Source organism: Marmota marmota, unplaced genomic scaffold (genome assembly GCF_001458135.2).
Source record: "Marmota marmota marmota unplaced genomic scaffold, marMar, whole genome shotgun sequence".
In the NCBI taxonomy this organism is placed as follows: Eukaryota; Metazoa; Chordata; class Mammalia; order Rodentia; family Sciuridae; genus Marmota; species Marmota marmota.
Genome location: NW_026000082.1, coordinates 17,366,961 through 17,379,032, shown reverse-complemented (window position 1 = coordinate 17,379,032; position 12,072 = coordinate 17,366,961). Strand labels below are relative to the sequence as shown.

Genomic DNA, 12,072 nt, shown 5'->3' with positions numbered 1-12,072 from the left:
AGATTGCTGTAACCTAACCAGTCCATCCTAGTTTAAATGGGATGACTGGTAACTGTAGACAGGTGGGGTATGGCTGGAAGTGAGTCACTGGGGACATGCCCTGGAAGGGCTCATCTTCTCTGTGGCCCCTTTCCCCTTCCTTGCTCTCTCTGCTTCCTGACTAGGATAAATGGAACAGCATTTTTTTGGCCATGCCTTCCCATCATGATATGCTGCCTTACTTTGGGCCCAGAGTGATGGACTCAGCCATCTATGGACTGAGGTCACTGAAACCATGAGCCCCCTAAATGAATTTTCCCTCTTTTTTGTTATTCTTTTCAGGTATTTTTATCACAGCATGGCAAAAGCTGACTAACACCCCTATTATCAGGCAAATGCAAATCAAAGCCACAATGAGACCTCATCTCACTCCAAAGAATGGCCATCATCAAAAAGACAACAAATAACAAATGCTGCAAGGGATGCAGAGAAAAGAGATATCTCATCCACTGTTGGTATGAATTAGCATGACCAGAATGGAAAACAGTGGAAAGTTCCACAGAAAGCTAAAAACGAACTACCATATGATCCAGCTACTCCACTTCTGGATATATGTCCAAAGGAATTGGAATCAGTATATCAAAGAGACATTGCACTTCGAATGTTTGTTACAGCACTGTTCACAATAACCAAGATGTGGCCTACCCTGAGGTGTAGTTCATGTCCTTCACCAAAGCATTGGGTATAATTTTAATTGCAACCACTCTCATGGAACCACTGACTTGTATGTGGTCTGTCACTGATCAAAATGCTATTGTGTGGCACATGTCTGTATTTAAGTTCTATAATGTTGGGGATAGAAGTATTTACAATTTTCTATCCTCTTCATGAATTGAGTCTTTTCATTGCACAATGTCCTTCTTTGTCTCTTAGACAGTTTATTTTGTTTGATACAAAATAAGAAAATGAGGTATATACACACAACAGGATATCATTCAGCCACAAAAAGAATAAATTCCTGTCATTTTGTAGCAAAATAAGTGAAACTGGAGAAAATTGTGTTAGGTGGAATACTCCAGGCACAGAATGATGAATACACATTTTTACTTTCACATGAAAGCCAAAAATGTTGATATCATAAAAGTAGACACTAGAATAGCAACTGCTAGAGGGTACTAGAGGGTAGAACTTCCAGGAATATGTTCTGTAGAAGTGGTAAGAGTGGGTAGCCTTGTCTTCCCCCTGAGTTTTGAGGAAAAGCTTTCAACTTTCAGCACTGGGTATAATTTTAATTGCAAACTCATCATCTGTGGTCTGTATTATGATTAGATACATTCCTTCAAAACCCAATTTGGTGAGTCTTTGCCATGAAAGGTATTGTATCTGATCGATTACTTTTTCTGCATTATTGAGGGGATAATATGCTAAGATGATTTTGTTGTTGTGCCGACCTCATAGACAGTGATCTATTTAAACTAAAATAGTGGTGATATCCCCAGGCAACAAACTCTCATGGAACCACTGTCTTGTATGTGGTCCGTCACTGATCAAAATGCCATTGTGTGGCGCATGTCTGTATTTAAGTTCTATAATGTTGGGATAGAAGTATTTACAATTTTCTATCCTCTTCATGAACTGAGTCTTTTCATTGCACAATGTCCTTCTTTGTCTCTTTGACCGTTTATTTTGTTTGATACAAGTACAGCCAGATCTGCTTTCTTTTGGTTACTGTTGGCATTGTAGATCTATTCTCAAGCTTCCCTGTGTCCTTTAAAGTTGATGTAGATCTCTAGTAGGCAGCTTGTGGTTGAATACTGTTAAAAAAAAATCTGTCCAGGGCTGGGATTGTGACTCAGTGGTAGAGCATTTGCTTCTCACATGTGAGGTACTGGGTTCAATCTTTAGTACCACATAAAAACCAATAAAAATAAAGATATTAAAAAAAAATCTATCTAGCCAGTCCACATCTTTTGAGAATTTAATACATTTATATTTAGAATAGTCATTATGCAAGCACTATTGCCATTGTGTTGTTTTCTGTTTTGTAGTTCCTTTATTATTTCATTTTTCTCCTTTTGTCCTTCTTTGTGATGACTTCTACTAGTGGTATGCTTTGATTCCTTTCTCTTAATAATTTGTGTATTTACTACATTTTTTTTGTGGTTTCCATAAAGTCTATGTAAAATATATAGTTATAATAGCTTATTTTAAGCTGATAAGATTGATTATAGACAATAACTCCATACTTTTAATTCTTCATCCATCACATTTTATATTGATTTTACAATTTGCATATTTTTATATTGCATGTACAATAAATTATTATGAATAATTAGTTATTAATGATAATGCAAATTATCACTTATTTTAATTATTTTTTAACATTTATGTTAACATTAAAAGTGTTTTATTGGGGCTGGGGATGTGGCTCAAGCGGTAGCATGCTTGCAGGGCATGCGCGAGGTGCTGGGTTCGATCCTTAACACCACATAAAAATAAAAAATAAAGATATTGTGTCCACCTAAAACTAAAAAAATAAAAATTAAAAAAGTATTTTATTCACCAACATTACAATATAGATAATTTTAAATATGAGCATATTTAAATTCAAAAGTGAATGTTATACATTCATATGTTTTACATTGCTAATTAGTATCTTTTATATTAGATTGAAGAAATCCTTTAGCATTTCTTATATGGAAAGTCTAGTAATAAATTTTTGCAGCTCTTGGTTGGTTAAGATTTTATCTATCATTTATTTCTGAAGAATCATTTTGCTTAGTATAACTATTTGGCAATTTTTAAAATTTCAATATTTTTTTTTGGGGGGTGAGGGTACCAGGGATTGAACTCAGGGGCACTTGACCACTGAGCCACATCCCCAACCCTATTTTGGATTTTATTTAGAGACAGGGTCTCATTGAGTTGCTTAGCACCTCACTTTTGCTGAGGCTGCCTTTGAACATGTGATCCTCCTACCTCATTCTCCTGAGCTCCTGGGATTATAGGCATGTGCCACCGTACCTGGCCTAAAATTTCAATATTTTGAATATATCCTTCCATTCAGTGTTTTGAACATACTGTTCTGTGGTTGGTGTGGTGGGGGCCAGACTATATAACTGGAGTCTGGCTGGGAACCATAGGTGGATGGGACCATGAACTATGCTCCTTAGTTTGCAGGGATTCTGGCTTGACTCCTTACCCAGGTGGGGCTGATAGCTATTTTCCATGGCTATGATGGACTCCTGGCTGGGTTCCTCAGTTAGGACCAACTGTGGGCTGTTGATCTCTGGCCAGACGAGGCTAACTACTGAGTTACTTATGTATTTGGAGCTGATGACAGAGTTGTATGACCAGACAATACTGCTGGTAGGAACGTGTGCCACTGTTAAAACCTATTTATGAGTGGTTGTTAGCATTGCCCTCTTTTTTTGTTCCTAGATGATTATAGGTGGTACTAGATGATTATAGGCCCTAGCAATTTCTCCACCGTTCCCTGTAAGGTCAGATAAAAGTGGTACTCCCAGAAAGTGCCCCATAACACTGAAGAAGCTGAATGTTTGCCTTGGGCTTTCTTCTCGCCTACGGGAGAAACCGTAGAACCAGGGGAACCTCTCAGTATGGTGTTGTGCTGGCCTGGGGAAGAGGCAGTCTGTTCAAAATGAAATTACTATTCATATGTTTCTAATATAATTTTTCTCATTTCTTGTAGTCCAAGGGGACTAAGTCCAAGTCTTAGTCAGCTTTGCATCACTATGGCCAAAATACTGGACAAAAACAATTGAAGAAGAAGGTTTATTTGGGGCTCATGGATTTAGAGGTCTCAGTTTATAGACGGCCAACTTCATTGCTCTGGGCCCAAGGTAAGGCAGCATACCATGGCAGAAGAGTGTGGTGGAGGAGGGCTGCTATGTTTATTTCAGCCAGGAAGCAGAGAGAGCGAGGAGGGGCCACAGGAAGGATGAACCCCCAGGTCATGCTCCTCGTGATCTGCCTCCTCCAACCATGCCCCACCTGCCAGTAGTTACCACTAAGTCAGTCCATTTAAACTCAGATTAATTGACTAGTTTATAGCTCTCTTAATCTAATCATGTTACTTATGAATATTGCTGCATTAACACAGGGGACATTTGGGGGAATACTTCAATGCTTCATATCCAACCCATAACAGGGAAGCTCCTGCCACATCCTCAGATTCTGTGATCTTCACAAATGGAATATCAACTATGGGTAGTTGCTAACTGAGATTAAAGTTGGGGACCTTCTTTTCCATCATCTTGCTAACATTACATCTCCTTCAATTTTAAAGGCTAAATTGCCAGACACAGTGTTCTTACAGGTTTTTTTTCCCCCACTTTTCTTCTTCTGGTATTTTAAATATGCCATCCAATCTCTTCTGGTCTGCAGTGTTTCCACTTAGAAATCCATGGAGTGTTGGAGGGGTTGCCTTGTATATTATGAGTCACTTTTGTCTTGATGTTTTAAAATTCTTTTTGTATTTGAATTTTGACAATTTGATTATAATGTGTCTTGGTGTGGATTTCTTTGGGTTTATTAATAATAATAGACCAGTTAACAATAATATTAATATTAACAATTAATAGTAATAATAATAGACTAGTTAAGGTCTATTGCGATTTTTAAATCTGTATGTCCATCTTTTTATCCACATTTGGGAAATTTTTGACTATTATTGCTTCAAAATAATTTTCTGCTTTCTCTTTTCTCCTTGAATTCCCACAATGCTTATATTTATATATTTGATGGTGTCCATAAATCCCTTAGGCTTTCTTAATTTTTTCATTACTTTTTCTTTGCTCCTGAGGATAATTTCAAATGAGTTATCTTCAAATTCACTGATTCTTCTTTATATCAAATCTGCTGTTGACCTCCTTTAGAGACCTTTTTCCCCAATGGAGTTATTGTATTCTTCAGTTTCAAAATTTCTTTTTGATTATTTAAAAATTTTTATTTCTTTGTTGAGTTTCTTATATTCTGAGCTCCTTGAACATATTATTTAAAAAAAAATTTTTAGTTGTTGATAGACCTTTATTTTATGTATTTATATGGTGCTGAGAATCAAACCCAGTGCCTCAGACATGCCAGGCAAGTGTGCTACCACTGAGTCACAACCCTAGCCCTCCTTGAGCATATTTATTGTGAGTATCTTGAATTATTTTTCATGTGATCCATATGTCTTCATTTATGTAGAGTTTGATTTCTGGAGATTTAGTTTGTACCTTTAGTCTTTATTTCCCTGTTTCTTCATGCAAATTAATTTTGTTGGGATTCATGTATTTGAAAAAATAACCTCTTTGTCTTTACAGACTGGGTCTATATAGGAAAGACCTTCATCAAATACCCTAGCTAGAGATTAAACAGGCATTTTAAATCTTTTTGTTCATGTGTGTTCCCTGGACTTGTGCAAAGTTTCCGTTAGAGGGATTTGCTGACTCCTCCCCTCCCAACATCTTGCTCTCTTTGTTATCTCTGTAATACTATTAAGTTCTCTGAAGCTGGTACAAGCCAACTTGCTCTCTTTTGTTCTCAGTGGCTTCCGAGGTTCTAGAGTATGTCAGGTTCTGTAAGCGCTCTGAGATGGCCAAGACCTAAACCAGACCCTTCACAGCCCACTGGAGGGAGAGGCAGGACTTTGAGCACAAAGGGAGAGGCCCCTGATCTTTATTGGCCTCTGTCTACTTATTGCCAGTCTTCTGGAGCAGCAGGAAGCCAGCTCTCTTTTGTTGTTAGAGGCCTCAAGAAATCAGACTACGCTGGGTCCCATCCATATTCTAAGGCAAGAAAGATAAAAATTAGTCCCTCAGGCAGCTCCCTACACAGCTGAAACCTGTATACTCGCTGCAACTCTTTCCTTCCCTTGGGAGTTGAAGAGTTTTTCTCTTTCTTGTTCTTTGCTCAGCTAAGGGGAAAGACTTGGGTGACTGTATGTGTTCAACTCTAAACTATTAAAGGAGTTTGGTGACTCCCAACCTATGTCCTTTCCTTTCAGTGCTCATGTTTAGGTAAGACAGAAATCAATCCCTTGACAGTTCCACCTGTAACCCCGACTCCCCTCAAGTCTAAATGTTATATATATGTTTCATTATTTTTTAAAATTTTTTTATGTGTCATTATTTTTTTCTCTTTTTAGGGAGATGCCTGAATTGAGGAATTTTCTTCCAATCATGCCATGTTGAGCCAGGAGAAGGGACTGTGAAAAGTGAATGCCAAACGTTTTCCTGCCGGCTTTGATGCTGCTTGCTCCATGGTTGTCTGGGGTGCCGGAAACTCTTAACTATTTTTTAAAATTATTTATTTATTTTGATTTCTTACCAGAGGTTTTGATCTGTGTACTGTTGGGGAGTCATTGCTTGCAGGAGGAGAAGGAAACTTTGGGGCTTCCTATTCGACCATCTTGCTGATGTCACTCCTATTGTTTTTACATTTTGTGTTTAGATCTACGACACATTTTCAAATGAACTTGGTTAGAACAATTTTAGATTTAGAGAAGAAGCTGGATAAGTTCAGCGTTCCCGTGTACTCTACATTCAGCTTCCCTATCATGATCCTCTCGCATGAGTAGGTTATGTTATTTCAAGTCCACATTTCTTTTCAAACTGTTATGGTTTAGATATGAGGTGTCCCCCAAAGGCTCCTGTGTGAGACAATGCAAGAAGGGTTAGAGGTGAAATGATTGGATTATGACAACCTTACCCCAGTCAGTGAATTAATCCACTGACAGGGATTAACTGAGCAGTAACTGAAGGCAGGTTGGGTGGCTGAAGGAGGGTGTGACTTTGGGGTACATATTTTGTTGCTGGTGAGTGGAGTTTCTCTTTCTTTTTCTGTTTCCTGAGAAACAGAGTGCCGTGTCCTGAGCTGCTTTCGGCTGCCACACTTTTCTGCCATAATGTTCTGCCTCACCTTTGGGCCCAGAGAATGGAGTTGGCCATCTATGGACTAAGACCTCTGATACCATGTGCCCCCAAATAACCTTTTTCTCCTCTAATTGTTCTTTTCAGGTCTTTGTTCAAAGTGATGAAAAAGCTGACTAAAAATTGGTACCAATTGGTATCAATTAGTTTGTCATTAATGTACCTTTTCTGTTACAGAATCTCATCTAGGAAATCATCCTTTGGTTAGAACAGTTTTTCAGACTTTCTGTGTGTTTTACAACCTTAACTGTTTTAAGATGTACTGGCATGATATTGTGTAGAATGTTCCTCAAGCCTGACTTATCTGATGTTTTTTCCTCATGATTAGATACTGGGGTTTTAGATGAAGCCCATAGAGATGCCATTCACACAATATTGTCATATTAAAGATACATATATCAACACCACTCGCCACTCTTCATGCTGACCTTGATTACCTCTATGAATGACCTCATGGATATTTATTTTATACTTTGGGTTATAATACAATACTATTTTTTTTGTACTGGGGATTGAGGATTGAACCAATGGCACTAAACCACTAAGCCACATCCCCAGCCTTTTATTTATTTATTACTTTATTTTTATTTATATATGACAGTGAATGCATTACAATTCTTATTATATAGAGACAGCACAATTTTTCATATCCCTGGTTGTATACATAGTATATTCACACCAATTTGTGTCTTCATACCTGTAATTTGGATAATAATGATCATGATATTCCACCATCATTAATTACCCTATGCCCCTTCCCTTTCCCTCCAACCCCTCTGCCCTATCTAGAGTTCGTCTATTCCTCCCATGCGCTCTCTCCCTATCAGCCTCCTTATATCAAGGAAAACACTGGGCATTTGTTTTTTTGGGATTGGCTAACTTCACTTAGCATTGTCTTCTCTAACTCCATCCATCTCCCTGCAAATGCCATGATTTTATTCTCTTTTATTGCTGAGTAATATTCCAGCTGTATATATATATATATATATATATATATATATATATATGCCACATTTTTTAAAATCCATGCATCTACTTAAGGGCATCTAGGTTGGTTCCACAGCTTAGCTATTGTGAGTTGTGCTGCTATAAACATTGATGTGCCCAGCATTTTATTTTTTATATTTTATTTAAAGACAGGGTCTTGCTAAGTTGCTTAGAACCTCACTAAGTTGCTAAGGCCAGCTTTGAAATTGTGACACTCCTGCCTGAGCCTCCTAAGCAGCTAGGATTACAGGTATATACCACCATCTTGGCTACAATATTATTATTTTTTGCTCAAATTAATTCAGCTTTGGCAAGAGGAAGTTCTTTCCGTTGGTGCTTGTGCTTCTGTGACAACCCATTATTATAGGGCTCTCATTGTCTCTCCATTTTGTATATGGGGAGACAAATTTTTTTTGATACTACATAATGCTCCTGGATCATCCTGCATATTTAAAACCCTAATTTTAGAGTCAACCATTTATTCAAGGAGTCCTGCTTCTTTTTATTGGTAAATGGTATTAGAAACCAAGATATGGACATTAGTTGTGCTTGTTGCTATTGGGATGTTGTTTCTTTTGGACCCTCACAACTGACAGAATAGCCATGGGTACACTAGCCCATGTATAGACACATATTTATGAACTTTTCTCTATATAATCTTCTATAGCTATATTAATTTCAACACAAATTCATAGTGTTGTCTTCAAATCGATTCATTTAGCTTGAATCATTCTGACTTCCCTTCTTTATCTGTATATTCCCATTCCAATGAGATACCTGGTTCTTACCATTCACTGCAATTTTATTTGTACAATTCCAGTGTACATGTATAGAAATATTCAGAATTGTTAATTCATACTCTCATGGGAAATAATTTCATCAGCTACACTACAATTTTTATGTGCAGTTCTTTTACATTTGGACTTATACACTTCCAATGTCACTTTGTTGACTATTTTTGCCACTCACCCCTTCAATACGGTTGTTTCATATGTTTGTAATAAAATTTGATATTCTCATCAGAGTCAACCAACCTTCTTTTGGTTGCCTTATTACTTAAATGGGTTTTAAAAAATTTGTATGCATTAAATTTGATCTGTTTATTAAATTCTATGGGTTTTAAGAAATGCATAATGTCATGTATCTGCATTAAAATATCTTGCAGTAATTTTACACCTCTAAAAGAACACCAAGTTTCAGCTGTACATCAATCCTCTCTTCCCTTTGAGCTTTGGGTGACCACTTATTATTTTACTGTCAATATAGTTTTGCCCTTTCCACATGTCATATAACTAAAACCACATGTCACTTAATTAATGCACGATGTAGCTTTTTAGGACTGGTTTCACTTGGTGTTGTACCATGTGTTTTTGTGGCTTTAGAGCTCATTTATTTTTGTCACTGAATAATTTTCCATTTTATGGATGTACCGTCATTTATTTATTTTTTACATAAAGATTACTAAGATCATTTTAATTGTCCCAAAATTTGGAAATTATGAATAAAAACAGTTACAAACCTTCGTGTTACTGTGTATACATAAGCTTTCAAATCAGCTAGAATTACTATATAGATGATACTTGCTAGATTTTATTGTAAGAGTCTGCAGGCTTGTAAAAAAATGTCAAACTGTCTTTCAAAGTAGCTTGTATCATTTTTTCATTCCCATTAGCAGAATAAGATTTCCTATTGCTCCACATCTTTGCCAACATGCGGTATTGTCAGTTTTTTATATTTTAGCTATGTTTATTAGCATGTAATAGCATTCCACTACTGTTTTAATTTTCAATTTGTTAATGACAAATAAATATCTTTTTATATGCTTACTTGCATCTTTATATCTTCTTTGGTGTCTGTTCATATCTTTTGCCTATTTTTAAAGTGAGTGATGGTTTTCTTATTTTTAAGTTGTAATATTTAGGTACAAGTATTTCATCACATGTTTTCCAGAAGTTGTTTGTAAGAAATTTACTTGAAATAAAAAGATACAATTAGGCCAAATAATAGGGTGGAGAAAGATATACCAGGCTATAATTAATCAAAGGAAAGCTCAAGTAGCTTGATAGTCATGCATGGCTTAATGGGACAGGTTCTGAGAAATGTGTTGTTATTTTGATTGGTCATTGTGCAAACATAGAATGTACATACGCAAATTAAGATGGCTCCAACATCACTGGTTGATCAAATTGAACCATTGTATATATGGTCCATCATACACCAAAATGCTATTATGGAGCACATGACAGTATTAATACCACACAAAATAGATTTCAGAACAAAGAACGTTACACATGATAAGGAGAATCATTTTATAATTGTGAAAGGAGCATTCATCTAGGAGATATGAGAATCATGTATATTTATGTACCAGATAACAATGTTTTAAAATATATGAAATGAATACTGATAAAACTAAAAGGAGAAACAAGTACACATATTTATCTGAAGATCAAAGACTTCAGATAAATAAGTGTATTAACTACAGTATTTATAAAGGTAAAGTTTTAGAAACCAACAAAGACTCTCCCGTAGCATGTGCTTGTAATACAAGTATTAAATAAGTAGTGTGAAAATCAGTAGAAAACTTGAACAACTATAAATCAACTAACCTGACTGACATTTGTAGAACACTGTGTCTAAAACAGGAGCAGCCATGTGGGTGGGCTCCAGCTGTGTGTGCCAATCACAACTTTTCCGGCAGCCACTTTTGAGAAACTCCATTCTTGCCATGCTCTGTCCATGGAAGGCCACTCTGATGGACCAGTCTGGTCCATCATACCCTTTTCAACACTGAACAATTCTGAAGAGCATCTTTAGCTTTCTTGTATTTTTAGCAATATTGGACCACTTGTACAGAGCAGTACTGGTCAACCTCCTCGGCAGGGCCTCTGGCAGAGGGTCTCTGTGTTTTTGTGGTGGCCATGCCCTCTTCAAAGAGGCTTGAATTTCAACCTCAGAATTGAACACACTCCTTAGTTGTTTTATTCTCCATTATTCCTTAGTTTAGAGATAAAGCTTTTCTTTTGCACCTGATACCTTTGAGCTCCACGGAGTTCTCTGAGTTATTAACTATCCCTATGTTTCTAAACAATACTAATTTCATGTCAAAGTTTCCATGTGTGGACTCTGGGGCAGAAACTGCCTCCCAACTAGACGCAGATTGACATGTCCTAAAATGTTGGCCTTCGCAAATGGGACACTGAATGGGCCTGAAGGAAGCTTTTTAAAGAGGCCTGAGCTCGCCCTCAAGTGCCATTTAACCTTTCCCCTATTGCTCGTCCTTTGTGCCTGGAAAGAGCAAATAATGGCTTGAGCTCTAGAAGTCATCATATGAGTATGAGGTGACCCTGAGGATGAAAGCCAACTGCTTCCAGGATAGAAGAGCAGGAAGATTAAAAGGTCTTTATCCCTAATGATTTAATGGAGTCCCTTTACTACCTCTGAATTGCCTACCTTTCAGCTTCATGTCATGAAAGAAAAAAAAAAAGAATAAATGCACTGTATAAGAGAAATAGTTGTATTACAAGCACATGCTACGGGAGAGTCTTTGTTGGTTTCTAAAACTTTACCTTTATAAATACTGTAGTTAACGTCCTCCAACATAGCTTTTTGTCCTCAAATATGATTTAGGAAACTGTGAAATATAAATAACAAACATTTTAAGTTTTCAATGTATATACTTCTGGGAATTAATGAGCTGCATTTTTTTGCCATCCATTTCTTTCCATTCAGACATGCATTTTAATGATTTGCAAATAGTCTTACATATTGTGTGTGTTGACTTTGGCAATCTAACAAATTACCACAATCTCAGGAGCTTAAAATAGCATGCATGTATTATTTTACAGTATCTGCAGGTTAGAAATCCAGGCATGGCTTATATGGGTCCTCTGTTTCAGGGTCTCTCACAAGTCTATAGAATCAAGGCATCATCCAGGTGGGGGGTCTCATCATCAGGTTTGATAAGGAGGATCTGCTTCTAAAATCACTTACTTAACTGTTGACAGGTTTTAGTTCCTTTGGGGATGTTGGGCAGGAGAACCTTGCTTCATCAAAGCTAGCGAGGGAGAAAGTGCACTAGCAAGGTGGAGGTCAAAGTCTTTCATCATTAGTTACAGAGATGAAATACCCTTAGCACTGAGACAGACCACTGATTAGAAATAAGTTGGTA

General features: G+C 36.9%; 1 long non-coding RNA gene across 3 annotated transcripts in view; it reads left to right on the top strand.

Annotated features, from left to right (window-relative positions):
* Nucleotides 1–6,711, top strand: part of LOC125620395 — a 44,686-nt gene extending 37,975 nt beyond the window's left edge. The window contains exons 4-6 of one of the 3 annotated variants that reach the window (XR_007352027.1): nt 322–494; nt 3,692–3,842; nt 6,131–6,711. This is a non-coding gene — a long non-coding RNA (uncharacterized LOC125620395). Of the gene's footprint in view, nt 1–321; nt 1,679–3,691; nt 3,843–6,130 lie in introns of those variants that run through there. The other 2 variants (XR_007352028.1, XR_007352026.1) reach the window with 2 other exon arrangements.
* The last annotated feature ends 5,361 nt before the right edge of the window (nt 6,712–12,072 follow it).